Source organism: Hemitrygon akajei, chromosome 29 (assembly GCF_048418815.1).
Source record: "Hemitrygon akajei chromosome 29, sHemAka1.3, whole genome shotgun sequence".
NCBI lineage: Eukaryota > Metazoa > Chordata > Chondrichthyes > Myliobatiformes > Dasyatidae > Hemitrygon > Hemitrygon akajei.
Genome location: NC_133152.1, coordinates 30,942,248 through 30,954,397, shown reverse-complemented (window position 1 = coordinate 30,954,397; position 12,150 = coordinate 30,942,248).

The window sequence follows — 12,150 nt, the reverse complement described above, 5'->3', positions numbered from 1 at the left end:
CAGAATCCGATGCAGCAAAATAAAACACAATAAGCATAAAAACCACACAACAAATACAAATATAAATGCAATCCAATGAAACCCAATGTGCATTACATAAGGTGACTGACAGGAAAGATAAAATGGCAAAGTGAATCTTCCAGGCAGCATTAGGTCCTATGAAAACACAGTGGGACAGTGACTGTGTCGGTGTAGGTATGGGGTGTGGAGTGTAAGGGTAAAGAGGCAAAGCATGTGGGGGATGAAGGGTGCAGAGGGACCATGGAAAGGGGTGGCTGATGTGGTGGTGGGGTGGATTAATGGGAAAGTACAGTAAATTGAAAGGTCAAAGACATGACGCTCTTTAATATCTAGATGCCTAGAATCAAAATCTTTTAGTACTTATGGTGAATGAGTACAAAGTCCTCGCTTGACATACACACAGTGGCCATTTTGATAGGTACAGTAACTCCTGTACCAAAATAAGTGGCCACTGAGTGTATGTTCGTGGTCTTCTGCTGCTGTAGCCCATCCACTTCAAGGTTTGATGTGTTGTGCATTGAGAAATACTCTCCTGCACGCCACTATTGTAACGTGTGGTTACTTGAGTTACTGTCACTTTCCTGTCAGCTTGAACCAGTCTGGCCATTCTCCTCTGACCTCTCTCATTAACAAGGCGTTTTCACCCGCAGAACTGGATGCTTTCTGTTTCTCGCACCATTCTCCATAAACTCCAGAGACTGTTATGCGTTGAAATCCCAGGTGGTCAACAGTTCCTGAGAAACTCAAACTACCCTGTCTGGCACCAACAATCATTCCGTGGTCAAAGTCACTTCCATCACACTTCTTTGATGTTTGGTCTGAGCAACAGCTGAACCTCTTGACCATGTCTGCATGCCACTATGCACTGAGCTGCCGATTAGACACTTGTACTAACAATCGGGTGTACAGGTATACCTAATAATGTGGCCACCGAGTATAGAGAACTTTAATAAAAACAGAAAATGCTGGAAAAAGATCAATAACTTAGAGAGCATCTGTGGAAAAGCAAGCTTAGCATTTCAGGTCTGTAATGTGTCGTGTGCCTTTACCTCCCAACACTAGGAGGATAAGACACAGGAGCAGAATTAGGCCATTCAGACTAAATCACAGGCCTTGGAGAGAGTGCAACATATTGTAGGTTAACTGGAAGAATATCTGGAGCACTAGAACTACATTTCAAGGTGAGATAATACAAACAATAATGGCTCATTACCTGATATGGAGTGATTTGATAGTAACTTTCAAGATTTCTAAATTAATTAATGAACAGAAACTTTTTGCTGGTTGGTAAATATAGAATGAAGGAAAAATAGCCAATATTTGATGTGGACGTGACCATCGTGACTTTAGAAAATATTTTCACAAGAAGGATGCCAGAAGATTGGAAATGTATTCTATACGTGGCAACTGGTGCCCTGTGGTTTGCCAAGTTTAAATTGGAGATCGATGGATTTTGCTGATCAACACGATGAAGGGATATGGAGAAAAGTCAGGTGACAGATCAGTCCTGATGTCATTGATCAGCAGCACAGCCTGAAAGGGTTAAGTGGCCCGTTCCTGTTTCTCCACCACACCAAGTTGATACTGTGAAAGTGTACTTACTGGCTGCATTGCAGCCTGGTATGGGAACATTGATGACTTTGCACAGAAAATCCTAAAAAAAGGTAGAGGATTTGGCCCAGTACATCACGGGTAAAGCCCTCCCAACCATTGAGCACATCTACGTGAAACGCTGCCATAATAAAGCAGCATCCATCATCAAAGATCCTCACCACCCAGGCCGGGCTCTTTTCTCGCTGCTGCCATCAGGCAGAAGGTACAAGAGCTTCAGGACTCGCGCCACCAGATTCAAGAACAGTTACTACCCCTCAGCCATCAGGGTCTTGAATAAAAGAGGATAACCACACTCACCTATTGAGATGCTCCTACAACCAATCATCTCACTTTAAGGCATATATGTCAAACTCAAGGCCTGCGGGCCAAATCCGGCCCGCGGTGGAATTATCTTTGGCCTGCGAGATAATATCTAATTACTATTAAAGCTGGCCCCAGTAATCGAAGCGCCTATGGCGTATGATATGGCTAATGCTGAGTTTATTCAGGTACCAGGTTTTCAGGGTTTTTAGTGTTTATTCGGCAGTCTTGCTCGGCAGTCTTCTTCATAAGAAACGGAATTTGTAAAGTGAAACACTTTGTAGTTATAGCAGAGACTGAGACATATGACAGCAGGCTGAAAAAACGGAGGCAACGAAAGCTGTGTTCGCACGCGTCCGACTGATCTGGCCCGCATGAAGCTGCATTTTGCTCAATCCGGCCCGTGACCTAAAATGAGTTTGACACCCCTGCTTTAAGGGCTCTTTATCTTGTTATTTATTGCTATTTATTTATATTGGCATTTGCCCAGTTTGTTGTCTTCTATGTTCTACTTGCTCTTTCATTGATCCTGTTTATAGTTACTATTCTATAGATTTGCTGAGTGTGCCCGCAGGAGAAAGAATCTCAGGGTTGTATAGTATGTGGTGACATGTATGTACTCTGATAATAAATTTTACTTTGAACCTTTTGAAGTTTGAGATGTAGATTATCCTGCACAATCATCCCTCGTTGGTCAGATCCCTCACCCCTAGTCTCCATAATGAATCTGTCACACTTCCTTTCTGAGATGCAGAGAGTAAAGCTCCCAATGCAGCTCATCATGGGATGGCAGAAACTCTTGCCTGTTTTTGTGCTCCAACCCCCCCTACAGATAAAAGTCAACTGGTGTATCCACGTGTAAATTGGTGCAAACACTCAGCACATCAGGCAGTTTCCATGGAAGGGGAAACAGAGTTGTTGCCTTTGGTGGCAGACTCGTTATCAGATTCTCATTTACTGAAGCGGGATTGTGTGGCAATGTGATTAAGATTGAAAGAGTGCAGAGAAAATTTACAAGTGTTGAAATTGCAGGGGCCCTGGCAGATATATTTAAAATGTCAGTATCTACAGGTGAGGTGCCAGAGATTTGGAGGATAGCTCATGTTGTTCCGTTGTTTAAAAAAGGCTCTAAAAGTAATCTGGGAAATTATAGGCTGGTAAGTTTGATGTCAGTAGTAGGTAAACTATTGGAAGGAGTACTAAGAGATAGGGTCTACAGGTATTTAGATAGACAGGGACTTATTAGGGAGAGTCAACACAGCTTTGTGCGTGGTAGGTCATGTTTAACAAATCTTTTAGAGTTTTTCAAGGAGGTTACAAGGAAAGTGGATGAAGGGAAGGCAGTGGATGTTGTTAAGGTCCTGCATGGGAGGTTAGTTAGGAAGATTCATTCGCTAGGTATACATGGTGAGGTAGTAAATTGGATTAGACATTGGCTCAATGGGAGAAGCCAGTCAGCGGTAGTGGAGGATTGCTTCTCTGAGTGGAGGCCTGTGAATAGTGATGTGCCACAGGGTCCATTGTTATTTGTCATCTGTATCAATGATCTGGATGATAATGTGGTAAATTGGATCAGCAAATTTGCTGATGATACAAAGACTGGAGGTGCAGTGGACAGTGAGGAAGGTTTTCAAAGCTTGCAGAGGGATTTGGACCAGCTGGAAAAATGGGCTGAAAAATGGCAGATGGAGTTTAATACAGACAAATGTGAGGTATTGCACTTTGGAAGGACAAACCAAGGTAGAACATTCAAGGTGTTACGCCTGTGCCCCCCCCCCCCCCCTCCTTTTTGAGAATCGCAAGATCGCTATTAAGTCAGGTCAGGAGACCCAGGAAATGAGAGACGTTTGGAATGTCCTGGCCCTCAGCGATACAAAGCCACGGAAAAGGTCATTGTCTCTTGGAGACGGAATTGTGTATTGAGTACTGTACTTCGTGGAAGCCCTCAGGCAACGTGGGCTGGTTGGGGGATGGCATCATTCCACCCTGATTGACATCTGAGACCCTGTGAGTCAGGATAAAAGAGGGTCTGGGGAACAGCCCCTAGACGCACCAGAAGAAACGCTAGAACTCCTGTAACAGCGTAATAGCGAAAGCCGGTAGAAAGCCCACATGCGCCCTTTTCCATTTGCCTCGGAATTGGTGGGCCTTACCACGGAAGAACGGCTTTAGCTAACACAAAGGAGAAATCAGCCCCAACGACTCTCGAAGGATTGACATCATAAAAAGAATGGGCAAGTTTACACTCTCTCTCTTGACTCCAACCAAAGGCTGCAGCCTGCAGCTTGAATGAACTAAAGTGACTTTTATATTTCCATCGGACAAGACATTATCCCCTAGACAACGATAGAGCTATTTCTTATTGATTATTATTATACCCGCGCTTTTAGATTTAGTATTGATGACGTATATTATCTGTATGTTTGCATTGATATTATTTTTGTGTATTTTTATCAATAAATACTGTTAAAAATAGTACCATCAGACTTCAACGGACCTCTCTATCTTTGCTGGTAAGTGAGCCAGTTACGGGGTACGTAACAACTGGGGTTCTCGTCTCGAGATTTGACACCAAATTGGGAGGCCAGTGAATCGGGCTTGTAAGTCCAAACTTGGATCTGGTTACGCGGGTAGCCAGACGGGAAACCAGCAAAGATGGACGTGGATGAATTTATAGAAAACCCGACTCTAGAGGCGCTAGAGGCGGCCACTAAATCAGACTTGATAAATATGGCGAAGGGGTTAAACCTCGCAGAGGTGAGGTTGTCAATGAAAAGCGGGAGGTGCGAAGGGCCATAACTCAGTATTACCGTAGATGTCGGATTATAAGCCGCTACTTTTTTCCCACATTTTGAACAGCTTTGAACACTGCGGCCTTTACTACGGTGCGGCTAATGCATGATTTTTTTTCATGCCGCCAAAAACATTTTGCCTCGTAACAGTAGACCAATAAAATTGATGAGTAGTTCACAGAGGTCCAATGAAATTGTACGATAAATCAAGCGCACTTTCACAATTAAATTATTGTAAATCAGTCATTTGTACTCACCCTCATCAACATGGAAAACACTCGAAGAAAAGCATTGTGCTGCCTTTATGGCAGTTATTTAGTTTATAATATTTTCGCTTAGTAATTCATTTGTTAGTAATTTCTAGTTAAAGTTAGAAGTGTTTTAGCTATATTTGTTTTCTGTACTACATCCCGGGATGCTATGACGTCACACCCGGTTTCGCCGCGTCTTGTGGGAAATACCGGTTTGCGATAAACGGGAAGGTGGGGGCGAGCGGCATTAGATCTGAGCGAACGCTGCTTTTAAGTTAAAGGCGATCAATAACTTTTCCTGGTAGGCTGCAGTATATATATTTTTTACCAGTCATTAGGAGATATTGGAATGTTGTTCAGTAAAAAAGTATACGCAACGTAATTTGTGTGTTACCGATACGTATGTATATTTAAAAGTAGCCGCGTTACAGGCACGGTTCGAAAAAAAGCATTTGCAATATGTATTTGTTTATGTTACCATATGGATTTAATTAAAAGTTAAAAAATCCTCACGTGTAATATCTTTCTGTGTAAATATCTCATATTACAACGTGGGACACCTGCGACCGAAAATCCGGTGCGGCTTGTACAAGTACAAAATTGATTTTCTTTCTAAAATTAGAGCCAGCGGCTTTTAATCAGGTGCGCTCTGTAGTGCGAAATCTACGGTATATTGAGAAGAATGTGTTTGCAGCTGAGGTATTGGAAAATATCCCTGAAAAGGTACCAGCTAGTGGGATGGCTCAGTTAGAGTTGGAGAAATTAAGGTTGGAACATGCAATTAAGTTGAAGCAGCTGAGAAGGAGAAAGAAAGAGCCGAGAAAGAGAAAGAGAAAGAAAGGGCCGAGAGACAAAGGGAGCATGAGCTCCAGCTAAAGGAGTTGGAGGTGAAAAGGGAGCAGGACAGGGCTGAGAAACAAAGGGAGCATGAAATTCAGTTAAAACAGCTGGAAGCAGCTGAAAAAGAGAGAGAGAGGGCTGAGAAGGAGAGGGAGGCAGAGAAACAGAGGAAACATGACTTGGAGATGGAGAAGTTAAGGCAAGAGCAAAGAGATCAAGGGTCAGACCGAGAGGAGCGGTTTAATGTTAGTCGGGAGTTGAGGTTAGTACCTCCGTTTGAGGAGACAGATGTTGATAGTTATTTCTTGCTTTTTGAGAAGGTGGCAGTGAATCAGAAGTGGCCCAGAGATCAGTGGGCGGCGCTGTTACAAAGTGTGTTAAAAGGGAAGGCACAACGGGCATATACGGCATTGTCCATGGAGGAGGAAGAGGCGGAGAGTTATGACAAAGTAAAAGCGGCCATTCTCCGAACCTGCGAATTGGTACCTGAAGCGTATAGACAAAAGTTCAGAAATTTAAAGTAAGGGTGGAATCAGACGTATACCGAGTTTGCCTATGAGAAGGGTGTGCTCTTGGACCGTTGGTATACAGCAGAAATAGTGGAAGAGGATTTTTGGCATCTCAGGGAGTTAATTCTGATTGAGGAATTTAAAAGTGATATTTCGGAGGATATCCGGATGTATTTGAATGAGAAGCCGAATAAGTCCATCTTCGAATTTGCTAGGTTCGCAGATGAATATGCCCTAACCCACAAGACAAAGTTTTCCTTGAATAAAAGTTCCCAGAGAGACCGTGGGAATGATAGAGAAAGCCCACCGGCTGAGGCAGAGGTCCCGCCGGGAGCTAGTGGTAAGAGTGGGGAGGAGAGGCAAGACGGCCAGAGATTTCCGGGCTTGACCTGTTTTAATTGTGGAAAGGGGGGACATATTGCATCTAGGTGCTTTGCTCCGAGGAAAGAGACAGGAAGAGGGTAAGCAGCAGTCCCTATTGGATGTGTCATGGTAATCAGTAAATCGACAAGAGAGCCCTGGGTAGACAGGGTACGAGAAGGGTCTGAGACTTGTATGTCAAACGGAACTGTGTCTGTGAGAGAGGGAGACCCATCAGTTCCCGTGCGGATCTGGAGAGATACGGGGGCTGAACTGTCATTGATTAGCAGTAAGGTACTGGATTTTGGTCGCAAGACGGGAATGGTAGCTGTGAAAGGAATAGGAAAAGGGACGGAAACGGTGCCCTTGCATAGGATCATTATGAATTGTGAGCTAGTCTCTGGACCAGTTGAAATGGGGGTGCGATCAGAATTCCCGAGAACTGACGCGGACATCCTTCTGGGTAATGATTTAGCCGGTGGTAAGGTTTGGTCAGCAACGAAGCTGATGAGACAGCCGGTGGAGGCTCCGCCCCTAGATTCCAAGATCTATCCCGCATGCGCGATCACTCGCAGCATGTCGAGAAAGGCAGCTGAGAACGAGAGCAGTTTAAATCCGATCAGTATCGAGTTGGCCAAGACGTTTTTACCGACCCTGTACCACGAGGGTTTAGAGGGTGGTAAAACTAAGAGTAGTAAAGTGAAAGAGAGTAAGGGAGAGGAGGTAGACCTGCCCTTAGCGAGGAGAAAAGTTCTAGAGGCAAGAAATAAAGATGAGAAACAGATAAAGCTGTTAAAAGGTCCAGGGCTGGACATGGATGATCTGTCTGGGTTGGCAGAACTGTTTGAAGAAGTGGAAAATTCTAAAGGTGTCCCCGATAATGAAATGAGGGCAGTCCTAGATGAAAAGGGTGCCCTTACCTTGAAGAAGTCTGCAGGGTTGGCAGATGAGGTTGTTTCAGCCCGCGGGGGTGAGTTTACTCCGGAAGGGAGTTGCCCAGAGAGTAGCTGGGAGAATCAGGGGAATTTAGAATTTGGACCGGGTACGGGTATTGAAAGCCTGGAAGAGGCAAATGTCCCATTTGAGTGTGTTCAAGATGTGGATGCACGTGGTACTGAACCTAGTAATGGAGCTCAGAAAAAGTCTGAGGTATTTGATTCAGTTGAAAAGGAATGCAGTCCTTGTGGGTCAGATGGACTTGGTTCAGTGAAGAAAGGGTTAACCTTGGTAATAGTGGGAAGTGAGAGTTCCCAGGTGTTTGTGCTCGAAGGTGTGTTAAAAGTTAGTGAGGAGATCAAAGGTGGGGAGATGAATATTATTATTGAAGGAAAAGGGAAATATGTAGTTCCCAAATTGAATGAAGAAAATTTAAAGGCTGGACTGATATCAGAAGCAACAACCAGGCTACAGAGACAATTGCTTGGTACCACACAGCCTGTGAATCAATTACAGGTTGAGTTGGAAGGTAAAGGGGCCCCACATGCTATTGTTATTCCAGAGTGTAGTGTGAAAAGGTAGAATTTGAAATGCTGTTTGAACAAAGAGTTTAAACTGAAAACTAATAGCCTGAAGGGTCCTGAAGAGAAAACTAGCAACTGGCGTAAAATTAAAGAATTGGGTGGAAATTCGGAAGATGGTCTAAGTTTGGAACACATTGTTGATAAAATAACTCCTATGAAAGGAGCGGACAAAAGCCTATTTCGCCAGGGTGCACAAGCTCCCCACGTGGGAATTAACCGGAAAAGAGGCAAGGGTTAATGGGGATGCTATTTTTAAATAGCAGAAGCCGGTTTTAAGGGATTTCGACAAAGCATGTGAATAATAAAAGACAACCCCCATGGAAGCCTGCCTATTAAGTTTGAAAGCAACATAAAGATTAGTATTTGCATGAACTTTTGTAGTATACCCGTAAGCTAAGATCACAACTCTTTAGTTTTTGTTGGCTAAAGAAAAAGGAATAAAAATAGGTGGTTATTAAATTGGAGTCTGATGCTACAAGACTTTAGTAAGGTACAAGATGTTAAGATATTAAAGGAAGTGACAATGTAATCGGTAACCATCTAGATACTGAATTGAATGTATAACTGTATTACTCTGTGGAAAAAAAAACTTTTGTATGGTGTTAGATTCTAAAATCCTGTAAGACTCTGTATTACTTCGTTTTTTTTCCGATGGTAAAAAACGCGTTGAAGAAAGGGGGTGTTACGCCTGTGCCCCCCCTCCTTTTTGAGAATCGCAAGATCGCTATTAAGTCAGGTCAGGAGACCCAGGAAATGAGAGAGAGACATTTGGAATGTCCTGGCCCTCAGTAATACAAAGCCACGGCAAAGGTCATTGTCTCTTGGAGACGGAATTGTGTATTGAGTACTGTACTTCGTGGAAGCCCTCAGGCAACGTGGGCTGGTTGGGGGATGGCATCATTCCACCCTGATTGACATCTGAGACCCTGTGAGTCAGGATAAAAGAGGGTCTGGGGAACAGCCCCTAGATGCACCAGAAGAAATGCTAGAACTCCTGTAACAGCGTAATAGCGAAAGCCGGTGGAAAGCCCACGTGCGTCCTTTTCCATTTGCCTCGGAATTGGTGGGCCTTACCACGGAAGAACGGCTTTAGCTAACACAAAGGAGAAATCAGCCCCAGCGACTCTCGAAGGATTGACATCATAAAAGGAATGGGCAAGTTTTACACTCTCTCTCTTGACTCCAACCAAAGGCTGCAGCCTGCAGCTTGAATGAACTAAAGTGACTTTTATATTTCCATCGGACAAGACATTATCCCCTAGACAACGATAGAGCTATTTCTTATTGAGTATTATTATACCCGCGCTTTTAGATTTAGTATTGACGACGTATATTATCTGTATGTTTGCATTGATATTATTTTTGTTTATTTTTATCAATAAATACTGTTAAAAATAGTACCATCAGACTTCAACGGACCTCTCTATCTTTGCTGGTAAGTGACCCAGTTACGGGGTACGTAACAAAGGTAAATGGTAGGGCACTGAGGAGTGCAGTAGAACAGAGGGATCTAGGAATACAGATACAAAATGCCCTAAAAGTGGTGTCACAGGTAGATAGGGTCGTAAAGAGAACTTTTGGTACATTGGCCTTTATAAATCAAAGTATTGAGTATAAGAGTTGGAATGTTATGGTGAGGTTGTATAAGGCATTAGTGAGGCCGAATTTGGAGTATTGTGTGCAGTTTTGGTCACCGAATTATAGGAAGGATATTAATAAGGTTGAAAGAGTACACAGAAGGTTTACAAGGATGTTGCCAGGACTTGAGAAACTGAGTTACAGAGAAAGGTCGAATAGGTTAGGACTTTATTCCCTGGAGCGTAGAAAAATGAGGGGAGATTTGATAGAGGTATATAAAATTATGATGGGTATAGATAGAGTGAATGCAAGCAGGCTTTTTCCACTGAGGCTAGGGGAGAAAAAAAACAGAGGACATGGGTTAAGGGTGAAGGGGGAAAAGTTTAAAGGGAACATTGGGGGGGGCTTCTTCACACAGAGAATGGTGGGAGTGTGGAATGAGCTGCTAGATGAAGTGGTGAATGCGGGCTCACTTTTGACATTTAAGAAAAACTTGGACAGGTACATGGATGAGAGGGGTATGGAGGGACATGGTCCAGGTGCAGGTCAGTGGGATTAGGCAGAAAAATGTTTCGGCACAGCCAAGAAGGGCCAAAAGGCCTGTTTCTGTGCTGTAATGTTCTACGGTTCTATGGATGTTGTCAAGTCTCGAGGACCCAGGTTACAGGGAAGGTTGAATAGGTTATTCCCCGGAGCATAGGAAAATGAGGGAAGATTTAATAAAGGTATACAAAATCATGTGGGGTAAAGATAGGGTAAATGTATGCAGGCTTTTCCATTGAGATTGAGTGAGACTAGAACTAGAGGTCATGGGCTAAGGGTGAAAGGTGAAATTTTTAAAGGGGAACATGAGGGGGAGCTTCATTCCGAGGGTGGTGCAAGAGTGGATTGAGTTGTCAGAGGAAGCAGTAGACAATTCGAATTCAACATTTAAGAGAAGTTTAGATAAGTACATGGACAGGAGGGGTAGGGAGGGCCATGGTCCAGGTGCAGACTGATGGGACGAGGCAGAATTACAGTTTGGCATAGACTAGATGGGCCAAAGGGCCTGCTACTGTGCTGTGGTGCTCTATGACACAATAAATGTAACATGTGAATAACTGACATAAGAATGTATGTTAGCTGCCTAGGACAGAAAGCTTTGCCTGTCTGGGGCTAGTACTGAGGCAGGCACCATGTTCCCATTGATTCAGGATTCAAGTTTATTTGTCACGTGTACATCAAAACATCCAGAGAAATGAGTTGTTTGCATTAACAACCAACACACCCAGGGGTATGAAATGAGTATACTGGGAGCAGCCCACAAACATCACCAACACAGAATGCCCACGATGCTTGTCAGAACAACACAGAACACAGCAAGCGACAAAGAACAGCAAAAGCACACGCCCTGTTCCACCCTCTCCCCTGCGTACATACACAGACCTTAAATCCCAGGACAGGCCTCCAGTCTTCGGCTTGCGTGGACACAGACTCAGGCCTTCGGACACCAGGCTTCGACCTCCCCGGCGGACTCACGGAGATTCACAAAGTCGGCTCCTGCCAACAGGCCTCAAATTGCGGACTTTCCGATTCGGCTTCCAGGCTTCTGACTTCTAGCTCAGCACCATCGAATGCAAATGATGCACTGACATTTTTATATTGGAGATGGATTTAAAAAGTAAAGGAATGGTTAAACATGTAGTTGAAGGGGAAGGAAGAGGAAAGAGACAAAGGAGCTGGATGGCTTCGTAGGATTAAAACCAAATTGGAAGGAAAACAAGAACTAATTCATGTGCACTCAGTGGCCACTTTAATAGGTACACCTGTATATTAACATAAATATCTAATCAGCCAATCACGTGGCAGCAACTCAATGCATAAAAGCATTCAGATGTGGTCAAGAGGTTCCTTTGTTGTTCAGTCCAGACATCAGAATGGGGAAGAAATGTGATCTAAGTGACTTTGACGATGAAATAACTGTTGTTGCCTACGGAAGCAGCTGATCTCCTGGAATTTTCACACATAACTGAGTCTAGAATTTACAGACATTGGTGTGGAAAACAAAAAAAAAATCCAGTGAGTGGTAGTTCTGTGGGTGAAAACGCCTTTGCTAATGGGAGAGGTCAGAGGAGAATGGCCAGGCTGGTTCAAGCTGACAGGAAGGCGACAGTAACCACACATTACAACAGTGGTGTGCAGAAGAACATCTCTGAATGCACAGCACATCAAACCTTGAAGCAGAAGACCACAAACTTTCAGTCAATAGCCATGTTATTCGGTTCAACAGTCTGATAGACTCCAACACCAACTGTTTGTCAAAGCAGTTTGATGAAAGTACGGCGACCTGAAACTCAGTAACTTGACCCACAATCTTTTTGTCTTT